A 12,761-nucleotide genomic window follows, 5' to 3' on the forward strand; every position below is an offset into this window, starting at 1 on the left:
TTTTCTTGTACAATATATGCATTGTAAGATCAGTGTCAGTGGCGGTTCCTCGGGGGAGGGAAGGGAGGAACGTTCTCCTCACATTTTCTTCTTTTGAAAGTATATACCAAATAAAATATGTGCCTTGAAATTCGAGGAAGATTCGATAATTTTTAAGTTCACAGTTATAAGAAAAACTCGGTTGATCGAGTTTTAAACGACGCGCGCTCATGTGCTGTAGAAAAGTGTGATAAAGATGCGAGATTATCTGTGTGGAGGAAAGGCACTCCATTCCTCCTCTACTGCAGTTAACACATATAGACAACAGCGCACTAGCGGCCAGAGAAAGAAGCAGAGTTTTAAAGCAAGTAAAAGAACGGAGAGGGAGGAGATCCTCCTCTGAATCAGTCATGGGCGGGAAATAGAAACCGACTAGTCGTGCAGCAAGCTCGCTACCGCTGCCACCTAATGATGTTGCATTCAACCGGACTATAACACATCTAGGAGGAGACACAACAAAAACAGTTTTAACGCAACGCTATGAAAGACGCCATGTAAACTTTTTTTTTAAATTATAAATCAAAAATATTATTCATTGCACTTTATATAGCCTACTATTCATGGTTTGAAACTTTCGTGGATATTTGAAAGTTAAAGTCGGGTTTATGTAAAACAAAGAGGAAGTAGTTCTACGTAGTTGGCCCCTGAAATTCACTTCTATTCATTGTTTACTAGACAGGGCAACAGCCAAGTTGTCAGTTTTGTAGAAATATATTTGAAACTGAAAGTAGGTACTCCAAACTACATTATTTTTAACATAAAAATATTAATCAGCCACCGGCAGCTTTGAACAAAACGGTAGTATGACTTTACAAGAACTGACATTCTTCAAAAGCATGTGATACTGAACTTGTAAAATGTACATGTGGATACACAGACCACGTGGGTGGGTGCAGTGTTCTCGCTTTCCTCAGATTATTTCCCATTCCCATTTCCACTTCCGTAAAACGGTTCCGGTTACGAGTTAGTAGCTAGTCTCTTCCAACACGTGTGATGCTGTAGTGTGCTCGAAAAATGCTACGAGGTTGTGAATTTCCTTGTAATTGTTAATTTGCGCAATTATTCTACAATGAATGGAAGTGAAAACATAATATATTTTGGACAATTTAGGAAACTCAGTTTACAAGAACAGATTATTGCTATACAGAAGGGAAGGCCAACCCCAACATTACCTGGTCTTACATGTATGCATGTAGGCCAATTTGTAGCATGTTTCATTCAAGAAGGTGTCATTTCGTGCTGTTAACTTCTTTCCTCCTCTTAAGAAATATGCAGGAGCCGCCACTGATCAGTGTAGTTTCAATGATTTCAAAAAGCGAATATTTATAAACATATTTTCCATGTTTCAAATTCATAATAAAATATTAATAATGCAGAATGCATTATTTATTATGTGAGGGGAAATTCATATATTATGTAATAAACTACTTTGATATTTTACAATAAGCATCTATGTAGGTTCCGAGCAAACCACTTGTGTATATATCTTTAAATGCTGTATGAACTAACATTGTATACAGAATTCTGAACTTTACGCAGCTATAGTATCTTAAATTGAACATAAGGAAGTTGTAACATTTGTAAGTAGCCTACGTATCGCAGTTTATTAGGCAGGTTTGTGCCTACATCGAAACCGAATCGTAAGCAACGACGCAGCATCACAAGGAGACAGTTGCTAAGATTGTCACACTTGTCACAACCCTCTCGTAATGGCCGATGTCCTTGACGACAAGACTGAATTTTAATCCAAGAGGAAAGAGGAGTGTGGGTCGACCACTGTAGGGTGAAGTATACGCCGGGATCGGGCAGTAGCTCAGTCCATAAAGTGCAGATTATTATTATTATTATTATTATTATTATTATTATTATTATTATTATTATTATTATTATTGTTGTTGTTGTTGTTGTTGTTGTTGTTGTTGTTGTTGTTGTTAATAGCAATATTAAATGGGGTGTTGTGGGACAAAAGTATAACAAAAGATACCAAACTGCAAATTTATGAATCAATTATTCGAAGTACCGGTACTTTAACATAGCCTATGGAGCAGAAGCATGGCAGTTGAATAAAAATATGATTTTGAAACTGTTTAGTAGGCCTACAGAAATGGACAATTTGAGATAGTCCACAAGGCATTCTAAAAAAAAAAATAGAAATGACGCAATAAGAAGAAAATTGAAAGTTAAAAATTGAATTTCAGATTTTGTGAAATATAAGCAGTTAGTAGAATGATATGGGCATGTTCAACGAATATCAGATTAACAGCTTCCGACAAAGATTCTAGACTGGATACCATCTGGAAGAGGAAAGAGAGGTCGTCCCAAGAGCACTTGTATGGATGATATTAGAAGATAGAAGAGAGAAAAAGGTTTAGGAGAAATGGACTGGGAAGACAGAACAGAATGGAGGAAGAAAATAAAACTGGAATAAACTTTGGACAGGAAGATGTACATACAGGGTTTTCATTTCAAAACTTCCCAGTCTAAATAACTAATTATTTCAATTTAATTCAATTTAAATGAAAAGACACGTCAATTTAGATATTGAGGGGGAAGTTTGAAACCAGACTTAATTGCATTTTAGTTTTCATCCCCCACGCCCCAGCCTCCCCCACTTTGAAATTTCAAATAGCACCCCTATATTTTTATACTTAAATATGAAATAGCATTCAATTGTTTATACACCTCATTCGTTTTCGCATCTTTTGTTTTCTATCGTCGCCTGGCAACCTGGATTATTGTTATTGTTGATTATTGCTGAAGACAATAAAACTACAGAAACTTATTGAGCATTTCATGTAATAGTTGTGTTTGTGTATTAAGTTATTTTAAAATGGTATATACTCTTTAAGAGAGAACAGTCCACACCTGTGGAGTAACGGTCAGCGCGTCTGGCTGCGAAACCAGGTGGCCCGGGTTCGATTCCCGGTCTGGCAAGTTACCTGGTTGAGGTTTTTTCCGGGGTTTTCCCTCAACCCAATATGAGCAAATGCCGGGTAACTTTCGGTGCTGGGCCCCGGACTCATTTCACCGGCATTATCACCTTCATCTCATTCAGACGCTAAATAACCTAAGATGTTGATAAAGCGTCGTAAAATAACCTACTAAAAAAAGAGAGAGAACATGAATCTTTCTTATTGGTTAAATTTAGGAAATTACACAAAATAAGCTCTGTTTTCATCCTACAATCAAATGATATTTACAAAAATAGTCTACAGGTTGCCAGACGACGACAGAAAACAAAAGATGCGGAAATGAATGAATGAGGTGTATAAACAATTGAATGCTCTTTTACTCATTTATTCATGTTTTATTTAACGACGCTCGCAACTGCAGAGGTTATATCAGCATCGCCGGATGTGCCTGTCCCGCAGGAGTTCTTTTACATGCCGGTAAATCTACTGACATGAGTCTGGCGCATTAAAATTAAATGATTTAATCACACTTAAATGCCATCGACTTGGCCCGGGATCGAACCCGCAACCTTGGGCATAGAAGGCCAGAGCTATACCAACTCGCCAACCGGGTCAACTGCTCTTTTACATTTAAGTATAAAAATATAGTGGTGTGATTTGAAATTTCAAAGTTGGGGTGGCAGGGGATGGGGTGAAATCTAAAATGCAATGAAGCCTGCTTTCAGACTTCCCCCTCAATATCTAAATTGACGTATTTTTTGTTTAAATTGAATTAAATTTAAATAATTAGTTATTTAGACTGGGAAGTTTTGAAATTAAAGCCATGTATGTATTTATACTGTATTAGCGTTGTGCATTACAGGCGCTATGTCCTGTTCAAGTTTGTCGAGTATGGTGAAAATGAAAATTCGCCGATGAAGAAGGAGACCTATCGTGTTTTTTCATCTTGTTATAAAAATATCCATTCTCTTTCACTCCTACCTCTTCATATTTTAACCGCATAAATGTTTTAACATAGATTAGATTTTCATTTTAAATGAGACGAAGTTTGCAATATCGTGGTTGCCGCTCTCATCTTCGAACATTGCAGGACACTAATTTACATTGTATAGGCCTACATGCTTATAATGATGATTATTATTTATTTATTTATCTACTTATTTATTTACAGTAAATAATTAACCAAACCCTTCAATTATAAATTATTCTGGCACATAGCAGACGCTGAACGATTTTGCTAGTCTTAATCTTCATCTAATATAATACTTCATAATCAAATACCTTCAGATTATATACTGTAAGTGCACATATCTATTTCATAAAATTATTGTGCACAGTTCCAAACATTTTGTTAAATGTTCATTGCAGTTTGACGAAAGAAATATATTTCCTCGCAACGTCTTTGCATGCGATTCATGACGCATGTGTTGTTTTCGTGTTGTCTCTTTCCGTAGTTGGTTACGGGGGTGCGTGGAGGGTGGGTGTTCTTGTTCGTTCTCGGAGGAGTTATCGCTCCGATATCGGGGAAGAAATAAATCTAACAGGTCTTGTTTTTTTATATCGTGAAGTAGTACAGCCGTTTGTTTCTTACTTTAGTGTCTTCGAGAGATATATTCAGTACAACACGGAGTAAACAACGCAATGGTGAGTTCCATTTTCTTTTTCTTTAATATTTTCTAACATACGGATGTTACTAAACTGAATTTTTTGGAAGGTTATGAATATTGATGGTTAGTCATTTGATTTTTGTCCCTATCTTCTATTTAAAGGCGATTTCCATTATGAATATATTTTTATTTTATTACTTATTTAGTTATTTACTGATTTCTTTACTTAGTTATTTACTAACTTATTTAATTAGTTATTTTCTGTCCGACCAAGTGTTGCATCTCAATTTCCCCCACCCGTTTCTGCTGGTCTCTCTGTAAAGGCTAGTGGTTGGGTTGTTAGGCTCTTGCCTGAAAATATACATACAGTATGTTGTTCGGAATTGGAAGTCTACATAATATTATATAATTGTTTAAAATAATTTAAACAAACGAGCTCCGTAAAGTAAGTAACTGTCACGTGATTTCTCCCGTTTCGCCGATCCTGCGACATTACCACTCGGTCGGTCATTACTTGCCTGGTTATTTATTTAGTTAACCCTACAGAAGAACTAGACTAAAAGAGGCACATCATTTTAACAACTACGTATCACGAATTGCATAGAGTACTAAGCACGTGGTTTTATTTTCCGACGCCCAATACTTTCCACAGAATAGCTAAGGATAGTTTTGCAGAAAAGCTGCACCAAAGAAGGCACAATTTTCTTTTCCTTCACTGGTGTCTGTGAGATGTACAGTATACAGAGATTAATACACGGTTTTAGTTTGCAGCCACAATAATTCGCTCCATGCAGAAAGGGCTTCAGTCACATATTTTGAAAAAAAAAACGAGATATCGATGGAAATCATATCTTTATGGATGGTTCCATCAGCCTGTGCAGAAAGGAATTCAGTCCAATGCTTGGAAAGACAGAAACTGAAGCGTCAGGCTGAGAGTTATATGCAGAAAGGAATACAAAGTACAGACTGTTTTCCTTAGTTTTCTCAAAACCAGGTCTAATGGACTGAAGCCCTTTAGCCCTTTCTGCATGGGGCGATTCAATTACTTTCAACGTAAAAATCGTTGATTTTATCTGTATATTCTAATGCATTGTTGTAGACCCCTCCTCTCCCACTTGTTACTAATTACCAACGTATCATGCGAGAGATCCAGGACGAATTACTAGGGAAATGGTCAGTTTAAATGACTATAATTGCGCCCTGGACCATCGAGTGTTAAATTTTTAACAAATAGATGGGGGCTACAAGAATATAGGTAAGTATCAAACTATTTTATGTTGAAAGTATTTGTGGTTGCAAACTGAAACCACGTGTTTATCATTATATGTTTACATCTCACAGAAACAAGTGAAACAAAACAAAATTGTGTCGTCTTTGTTGTAACTTTACCACTACACATCGATTGCATCAACCGAGAAAATAATATGTAGGCTACAACCAACACTTTCCCTGTAACGAGCGAGAGAAAATTTTGTGTTGCGTAGTATTGGATAGATAACGTAGGCTTGAGGCACGTCAAAGTTATAGCATTAGTATATATACAGGTTTAATTCGTGCAATGCAGTGCACATTAGAAAACCCAATCGCCATTTATTATACGTAATTAAGAAATTCCAGAAAAAGTATAGTGCTATAGTTCTACGAAAATATCCCGACGTTCAACAACCTCTGATTCAACAATCCAGAATTCAGTGGAAAACGTGAGAAAAACCGGCTGGTTTTTTTTATATAAAATGGTGCTTAAATCGCGTTGTTATGGGGGGAAAAAAACCAGGGCTGGCAATTGGCTTCTCGTATGAGCGTTTTAATGCCGATTCAAACGAGGATAGTTTATAGGAGTCAAGTGCTTGAAGCCTCTAAACTTGACGCCATATTTGTGATCACACGGAGACACTAAACTTGAAACCATGTTCCACACGTAAAAAAACGCGCGCTGATGTTGTATGGTTAAAGGTACCGGTACACTGTTTTAAGTTTTTTTTTTTTACCTTTTTTGCGAACCACTTCTACATTAATGTTTTGGACATCTTGTTCCTTAAGTTTCGTAACAAGTTTCTCAAATAATTGCCTCTTCTTTAATTTTAACTTTTATTATTATTGAAGTTTTCTAGTGCCGTATATTCCACGAAGTTCGTACATCTCGTGCACTTCTAAAAATAGGATCTATATATTTATTGATATTTATTTATTATGACTTACAGGAAAGTAGGTACACAGGCTAAAAAAATAGATTCCCATCAAAGCACCCTCTTCACATAAATTTAATTTATAATTATTGATAATGATTCACATTGACGCAGTTATAAAATAGGTACTAATATGTGCATCTCATTAGCAATAGAAATAAAAGAAATGAAAACATGAAAGAGATGTTGCTTATTATGATTAAAAAATCATAAATTTAATAAATCGATACCGGTAACAAATTGTAGGGCCAAAACAAGGTAAAAGTTTTGATATTTGTCTCGATCTGGAGATATTAAATACCAAATTTCTTCTGTATATATTTGGAGGGATATAAAATGGAATTAGTTTTAGTATTTCAACGGAATCAGTATTATTTTTGTTCATATTTTCTGAGAAATATAATCGAGTAAGTCGTTCTTGTGTCATTGAGCGTATGGAAACCAAAAATTCATTTCAATAAACTAGTTGGGATCTGGAATTGACAAGGTATTTTGAATATCTTATAATATAGGAACCTATTCTGTATCAACTTGATAGAATGAACGTTGTTTTTGCAACGAGGATTCCAGATAATTACAGTAGCATATTCCACTTGCTTCTAACCAGGTGTAGGCCTAACCTGAAAACAGGTGGTTGCTTGGATAATTTCGAATTACAAACCAAGTGATTTGTAAGTAGAATTAGTAATTGTTAAAATCTGGGGTGTGAAAGTTAAATTAATCTCAAATTCGATACCTAAATTAATTAGCTATTAATTTAAACAAACCATACACGCACGCTATCCACAATATCTGCTTGCAAGTTGCAACAAGTTAGCATTCACACGAGGAAAGTGGTGGAGTCAAGTTGATCACGTGACGGGAAAGTGGACACAAAAGTTGACGAGTCGACTCAAATTCTGCTTGACCGCCAAGTCACAACTTGACTGTCTCGACCATATCACACGGGGAAAGTCGAAGGAAAGTCGAGTTGCTTCAAGCACTCGACTCCTGTAAACTATCTCCTTGTGAATTGGCCTATGGTAGTGGTGAAGGGGAAAATAGGCAGTTCGTTTCGTACAGATCATGTACTATGTATTACGTGTATCTCCACGGATGTCACGAAGCAGAAACCTGGAACTGAGTTTAACAGTGACTGAAAATTGTTATTCTTTTTTTAAAGAATCAAAGGAGGGAGATGAACAGTATCTTATTTGTGAAAACATGTGACGTGCAGAAAATATCATTAATTAAAGCGGCAATATGATTTGTTCCATGCTGAAAAATATAAATACCTCGTTAGTGACAAAAAGATGAATTTACTCACTGTACTAAGTGAGGACATACATTAAGAGTAAGTGGTATTATTTAAATTAGTATTTAATGTCTTTAACAATTTAAAGTTCGATCCTGAAGAATATTTTTGAGAACGAAAAGAATGAAGACGAATTAAGAGCAAGTGTGACGGATTGCACTTCGTATGTTAAGAGCTGTATAGAGGCTTTATGTATCAAAGTCCATTACACCATCCATTGAAAATATTATTAAAAGAGAGAGATAGGGGGAGGGGGAAACAAATCTAAGATCGTTGTAAATCGGGTTTTTTTTTTTTTTTTTTGCAATAAGATATATTTATTATTTTGTATTCTGATTTTCAATGTTGGCGTGTATGAACTTTATACAGGGACATCATTTTATTTTTACTTCAATTTTTATTGCGCCTGAGTTTTTGAATGTACTTCATTCCCACCCCTTCTACTAATGAAGTTCAACCGTCCTCCACACAGATCCAAGACCACATATACAGTCATAGTAGCCTTACGGTCATAGTAAATAGTACGTTCAAAAAATATGTTCGCGTTCTCCAGTGACGAAAGAGCTTTCAATATTGCATCATTTTCTATTTGCCTACGTCGCATCCCGGTTTCCCCCACCTGCTTCTATTCGCCTCTCTGTAAATGCTAGTGGCTGGGCTGTCTTAGCTCTTTTCTGGGAACATTAATGTCTGTGAGGGATTGGACGTCTACGTAATATTATACCCATACAATTGTTTAAAATAACTTAAAGAAAAGGGCCTCGTTAAGTAATTAACTGTCACGTGATTTCCTCCCTTTCTACGACGCTGCGACGTGTACCACTAGGACGGACAGTAGATAGCATGTCTGAGTAATTTTATCTTTTCGGATCGGGCAGAAGTGAAGATTGAATTTACAGTACGTAAGGTCTCTTTTATAGAGTAGGTACAGAATTATTACAACATGAGTTACTGATACGAAGTACGAACCTGGAATTGGAATTACGTACAATAGTCTATAGTGTGATAATATGCATATTAGAAGTGAAGCCTGTATCGAAATGAACGGTCACCATTTTGAAAAATGTGTTTAAATATCCATATTATGATTATTTTTCAATTTAACTTCATTCTCTATAGTGTACGCTGTGTTGTAAACAGTATAATATACACTGCATAATGAATACGTCCGCATGGAAAGCTCAGTTCGTGAGTAAAAACACTCATTGTTAACACTGTACTGTATTTTGATTAAACAAAAACCTAATGAAAATTATCAAACTCAAAATCGCGATATTTCCTAGTTTACTTAAATGGATGAACTACTTTTCTTCCCTCCTATACCTAGTAAAGTGATTTCTTTGTATATTATGCCAGTATCATCGAACTCCAGTCGTGGAAGGAGGTAGTAAACGGTGTTTCCGGTTCTTAATCGTTGATGCAAAGGTATAGCTAGGTTAATATTAGAAATGTTAGTAAAAATAAAATGATGTCCCTGTATATTCGTTTCTGCTACGTTAATTATTTTCACTATAATGTACTTGTTTGCTAGATACGCTTATGTTGTTTATAAAGTTTTACATTTACAAACTGAGATAATGTTATTTTTTTGACAAGAAATTTAAAGTAAAAGCTGTGATTTGACTACTAATACTACTACTAGACCCTACTACTACTACTACTACTACTACTACTACTACTACTACTACTACTACTACTACTCAAGCATAGCAAATAGTATTACAATTTAATACGAGTAGAATAGAATAACCATGGTTAGTTACTGTTAATTTAGTTTGTTTCTCTAGTTAGTCTACTGCTTATTTTATTAGTTACAATTTATTTGCAATCACACAAGCAGTGGTACGTACTGATAAGAAATAAGCATGACCTTCCGCCGCCGCGCAGCTAATGTACAGCCCTAGTGACGTTACCTCACAGTACTGCAGATCGCTCCAGTTCTGTATTGCCAAAGCGGGGAGTATTGCTTGCCGGTCCTGATATAAACTATAGGCTAGAACAGTTTCTCACGAAATCGTTAAGGCAGTTTACTCTACAGAGAGATGTATCCAAGGCATCAACTTGGAAAGCGATAAATTGTTGAACTAAAGCTTATAGGTTTATAACTATAAGACAATAGTCGTTCATAAATTGAATGAAAACGACCATGTTCCTAGGGTTCAATTATATCGATAGAGACGAAATCCAGCGTCTGTCTAGACATCGTTTCAAACGACGTAAAATGTGTATTGTATTAGGACGGATGATCGACAGTTCCAGCACTTCTTATAGAGTAAGCCAATAAATGACATCTATTGTAATGTATGCCGCGAGATTTTATTGCCGAACGCTGACGTGCTCAAACACCATGACTGTTGCTTGCACGTGTCACATTTCGAAGGCACCGTACAAAGCGAAACCTTTTTCTAAGCGTACACATGTTAGTAATTATCCCGAGACAATACCGGTACTTCATATTTCAGATATCATTTTTAAGGCTTTTCGCGTACTATAAGTATAATAAAAAGGAAAATAATTGTTTATTTTTGTGCAAATGGAATATTTACAGTACCTAAGTTTAATTAAAAAGTCCGAAGAAATTTCATACATCTGCACGAGAACATCATCATTCCGTCAGAGCTTCATTCCATTAAGCGGTGGTTTCCAATAGCCACGGGTCCTATGCACTGTGCGTGAAATTCTGTTGACGCTTGCGGTATTTAGCGCGGTCTGGTTTTTGTAACAGTGTGTCATTGCGTCGTTGTAAATCGAGATGGCTGACGACATAGATCCTGCACTTATTTGTTTGAACATGAGGCAGATATGAAATAAGTTCTAATAATAAGTGCAGTTAGGGACTGCTCTAATGAACTATTTAAAAAAAGGAAAGAAGGCACCTTCAATGTCTTGATTAAGAAACATCTTATTGATAACGAAACAAAATTCAAGGAATACAGTATTTTAGAGTTTCATGACATTTATTTATGACAATTCTAGCATTTATAATAGATGACATAACCACTCCTAGAAGCAATCGAGTGCCAAAACCTATATCTGCTCAGAAAAGCTGTGCCTAACTCTAAGGTAAGCGAAAATAACAAATAATCACTAACACAAATCCTGTATGCATAACATATTAACAATTATTAATATTTTCCTCGCTTACTAAACTCGTAACATTTTTTCTCTTAATGAGCGTAGCTCCATCTGTGTGACTAGTACACAAATTTTTAGTCTTGTTTCGGCAATTAGATGTGGCGGAAATGTCTTTATTGTCTCACACATGCTTTTTAGAAAACAATAAATAGGATCATTTTCTCTTTCATCCTACTTCCAAGAAGTTCTTTTATAAAAACATTTCTCTCTTCACGACTTTTTTTAATATCTAGGAACATTTTTTCTTTGAAATATTTCTGTTTTTTTACATGACGGTCCTTGGTTCTGTTCATTATCAGTTGGTTTTCCCCCTTCTTCGCCTTCATCTTTATCGTTAATGTCTTGTATCTCTATCCCAATTCTTCATTCCCTGTGACATTTTTCACAAATTCAAATACCGGTATTTGTAATTCAATATTTATGATGGTGCTATTGCTTGGTTGGCTCGCATCTTCTAATTCTAGAAATGAACTCGATCCCGGGAAGCTACATAAAACAATCTACTTTAGTACCTACGTAATAGCCTTATAGCTCTGATGTGAGCTGTGAAATAAAAATGAAAACTTCATTGCAGCCAGAAATTGTAATTGAGTTTAAATTATAAAATATAGTAATTATAAGCATCAATTGCTGTTAAAAATAAAGAGATAATAAGTACCGGTATCGCATAATGTACTTACGGCCTTTCCTTGAAACAACCCTCTAAGAACCTTAAGTTTTCATTGTTATATTTGGATTTTGTGAACGCTACTGACCCAGATGTGCTAGCCATCCTCATTTTATTTTTATTTTCTCTGCATGAATCTCTGATTGTTCTCCATCTTCCTTTCCATTCTGAAACTGATTGTTTAATTTTTATTATATTCTGATATTAGTCTAATTAGGCCTATTTACATTTTCAGATTCTTGGCAACTGGGGAAAGTTACAGATCCTTAGCATTCCAGTAAAATAATTAGAGACACTTTGAAAGCAATATGTTCTAAGATGATAGATCTTGCTATAATACTGTTCCCGAACAAAGAAGTCTGAAAAATTCGGCGAAAGATTTTCTTGAAATCTGGAATTTTCCTAATGCCTGTGCTTCAATAGATGGGAAACAAACACGAATTTTGAGGCCTGATAATTTTGTATCTCTCTACTTCAATAATTATAAAGATTATTTCTCGATCGTCTTACTTGCTCTGGTAGATGCAAAGTGTAGATTCTTGGCTGTAGATGTTGGGTCATATGGAAAGGAAGGAGATTCAGGTACTGTATATTTAACGAATCAAATTTAGGGAAATCAATACATAACGAAACAATTAAATTCCCTGAACCAATACCATTACCAGGTACAGGTACAGTTCTGCCACATGTCATTCTTGGTGATGAGGCATTTAAACTAACAACATCAATGATGAGGCCATATCCGAGAGAACAATCAAAATCTGACATAAAAAGGCCATAAGTTATACAATTCATCATGACCGCTATTAGTCTACAAAATTATCCAAGATAGTGTTTCCTAATTATAATTTATCACTGAACCTTACTATCAAGTACATTTTTTGCATTACATCCATATTTAACTATGCAAATTTCAGGTAC

General features: G+C 35.5%; 1 protein-coding gene and 1 long non-coding RNA gene across 3 annotated transcripts in view; one reads left to right on the forward strand and one right to left on the reverse strand.

The window, feature by feature from the left end:
* Nucleotides 1-12,761, reverse strand: part of LOC138690956 (aminopeptidase A-like) — a 211,629-nt gene that overhangs the window by 29,546 nt on the left and 169,322 nt on the right. The gene's annotated exons all lie outside the window — the stretch shown is intronic.
* LOC138690959 (uncharacterized) overlaps nucleotides 4,387-12,761 on the forward strand; it is a 1,057,789-nt gene continuing 1,049,414 nt past the window's right edge. The window contains exon 1 of the long non-coding RNA XR_011329721.1: nucleotides 4,387-4,595. This is a non-coding gene — a long non-coding RNA (uncharacterized lncRNA). The remainder of the gene's footprint in view (nucleotides 4,596-12,761) is intronic.

The sequence above is a fragment of the Periplaneta americana genome, chromosome 16, assembly GCF_040183065.1.
Source record: "Periplaneta americana isolate PAMFEO1 chromosome 16, P.americana_PAMFEO1_priV1, whole genome shotgun sequence".
Taxonomy (NCBI): domain Eukaryota; kingdom Metazoa; phylum Arthropoda; class Insecta; order Blattodea; family Blattidae; genus Periplaneta; species Periplaneta americana.